The sequence below is a fragment of the Kryptolebias marmoratus genome, linkage group LG20 (genome assembly GCF_001649575.2).
Source record: "Kryptolebias marmoratus isolate JLee-2015 linkage group LG20, ASM164957v2, whole genome shotgun sequence".
NCBI classification, from domain to species: Eukaryota; Metazoa; Chordata; class Actinopteri; order Cyprinodontiformes; family Rivulidae; genus Kryptolebias; species Kryptolebias marmoratus.
In genome coordinates, this window is record NC_051449.1 from 24,371,973 (window position 1) to 24,375,413 (window position 3,441).

Consider the following 3,441-nt stretch of genomic DNA (forward strand, 5'->3'; position numbering starts at 1 on the left):
GATGGATGGATGGATGGATGGATGGATGGATGGATGGATGGATGGATGGATGGATGGATGGATGGATGGATGGATGGATGGATGGATGGATGGATGGATGGATAGATGAGTCACAGAACGCGGAAGTTTCTCTCCCGCTGAACTCATCTGAACTAAGTAAAGAACGAATCCGTGAATAAAGTGATTTGGTTCAGTTCATTCACTCAAAAGATTCATTCGTTTGAACGAATCGTTCATGTACGACACAACACTAGCGTAATGTGGTCATGCCTTTTGGTACTTGTTAGAAGACATGCAGCAACATTCTGGACTGACTGCAGGCAATGGAGAGAAGATTGTTCAAGACCAAAATATAGAGAACTGAAGTCCAATCTAGAGGTGATGAAGGCATGGACAAGACAAGTGTCTTGAGGTCTTTTGGAGGAATGTAAGCTTTTCTATGGCAATCTGACATATAGTAAGTGATAAAAACTGGTCTTGACAATTGTGAACACTTGTTTCTCAAATTTCAATAAACTGTCTAAAAATACCACTGCCAGTGGAGTAACAACGAGAAGCAAGGATAGCAGTTACACTACAATAATTTCAGTCTTGTTTTTATTCAGGGTCAAACAATTGTGTTTTACATTTTTTCTCAATTGTTTACACACAAATACTGGCTCTTGAGACACAATGACCACAACATGTAACTCATGCACCAACCCCCTGAACCAATTCTGCAAAACAAGAGCACAATTCCTGCTTTACACTGAAAGTGTAGTTCTAAAACACACTTTTTTAAAAAACACTGCACACAATTTTCTGCATTCATGAAGAAAATCTTTTGTTTTCACAAGGAACACACTGTCATTCCAAATTTTAAGTTACCTACCCTACTAGAGGCACACTGACTCATCACATGGGCAATCACCTTTCACACCATTTTACAATCAGCAATCAGAGCTTTAGCATAAAAGGGCATCAGGCATCAGCAGTTGATGCTTTTCATGGCTGGATTCTCCATGCTAGACAATCTTTCCCCACTGCTTGGCCAGGAAAAACATTACTTGTGATGTGGATGAGGTGCTGTGGCCAGTCCGAAACAGAAGAGAGGATGGAGCAGTTTTTTTATGACTGTAAATGTATACAGTGAATTCTTCTGTTTCGTATGTAAACCACTGTATGTGCAACTTTGTGTTGGTTGGGATGTACAGTGTGTACATTGTTTTTGTGGGAAAAATAAAATATATTTGTTACCATGTATTTGTCTGTTCTGAGTATAAAAACATTTTTTACAGCACACTTCTGTATGTACAGACTGTAGTATGTGTAACACTGAACAAAAAAAGGCCTGAGTCATTCTGATAAATGGAGAAGTGTTTTCCATTCATCATAGTGTTTTACATCGAGCACATCAACTGGTTCTTATGAATGTTTATTCATGTGATGGTTTGTGTTTGTCATCTGAAAACAAAACAGTTTTAAGAAGAGACAACATTGTCTTGAATGTAAAGTTTAGTTTTTCAGGAGAATTAAAGGGTTTCGTTCATTGTGTGTTTTCTTTATTTGTGTGTAGAGTTCTGAGAATATGAGGCGTGCTTTCAGAAAATATGTGTACAGAATCGAGAAAAACTGTAACCAGCTTTTGACATCTTCTAGACATCTAAAGAAAGGCTGCAGTGGGGCAGAGACATCCAGTGTATAAGGGAAATAATTTTCAATGTCATCACGATAACAATGTAAAGAAATGTCATACTTTTTAAATATTGAAATATTGACTATATATATGTATATATATATATATATAGTGTCTGTGTGTATGTATGTATATTTATATACATACACACACACTATCTCTCCGGTCAGTACAGACCAGGTTTTGTGCATTTCTTTGTCCTGAACTTATCTCTGTAGTGAAAATCTACAGAGTGATTTACGGATTGGACAAAGTTGTTGCTGCATTTTGCTGCTTTAAGTAAAAAGTGTGAGTCAGTTCTAACAAATAAAAATTCAGAAAATTATTTTGTGAATGATCTCAGCTTATGTTACAGGAAAACCTGCTGAAAAATTAGAAAAGGAAAACTTTTACTACACATTTTTCTCTCACTCTTGTAATGACGTCAACAATATATTCATAGAGGGTCTCATTTTATAAACATAACTAAAGCCTTTTTACTGTCCTGTCCAAATTTGTTTGTCTTGTAACTTGTTGCACAGCTTTAAAATAAACCTTGCAAATTATACACCAAACACATGTGGCTTGTTTGTGAGTAGTGTACTATCACCTTTGGTAGTGGTATGTTGCACAACAGTCTGCATTTTTACTGATTTTAGATTATTGTAGAGGTATGTTAGAATTTTGAACAGCAGTTGCATTGAAACCTTTTAACATTGCTGCAGAAATTTTCATCATCTTACTGCTATCCATCAGCTTGTTCCTGTTTAGGGTCCCAGGAACCTGTTGCTGGTCATCTGTAGTCTTTTGTGTCATATTAAAAATTATAAACACTCAGATTAATTTATTTTTGTTTATTTTCATCATAAATTATTTACACGTTGTAGTAAAAAACAAAGTAAAAAAAGAACCAATTATAAAAATGTATTCAAAATTCCTCCTGATCTGGTACCAGAACCACAGCAGCAGCTTTGTATTGGAACAGTCTGTGCAGAAACTCGTTCCTGTTTAGAACCACAAACAAAAAACAAAACCAACAGGTTGACTGCATTGATCAGAATCGTTCGATTTGACCCACATTCATTAGAATCAACAGAGAGGCAGCATTCAGAAAATCTGCTGTCTGACAAGTGCAGACACCCAACTCACACACAAAAGAAGTAATAATAAAAAAACTCCCAACATGAATAATAATAATAAAAAAACTCCCAACATAACTCCCAACAGCAGTAACTATCTTTGGGTTTCATAGAATCTGTTTCAAAAAAGGTTTTGTCTCAGCTGCTATCAGCAAACATCAGGACCTCAGGAACCAATACAAACCAAGACCAGTCTCTTATTCAGGCTTATGCTGGACCTGATTGAAGAAGAATCAGAACTCTTCTGTCATAAACCTGAAATACACACACACACTCAAAGACATTAACACAGCCAAACACATACACAAAACCAAATACCCATACAGACAATCAAATACATACACACAAAAAACTGAACACACACACACACAGTCAAACACACACACCTCTGGTAGCTTTTTATTGCATGGTAGTCAGACCTGATACTTCCACCCCAGTACCCTTTGGCCACTTAAGTTGCTGTCAGACCTGGACCCATGGCTAGTCTAGTTCCTATCAAACTGCTTGTCTAGTTGCAACTAAACCTAGTCCTGGTTTAGTTGCTGTCAGACCTGCCCATCTGGATGGTCTAGTCGCTGTAGGACTGAGCCCCTCAACCAAGATGGCCTAGTCGCTGTTGGACTGCCCCCTCCCCCCCTCCCCCCCCTC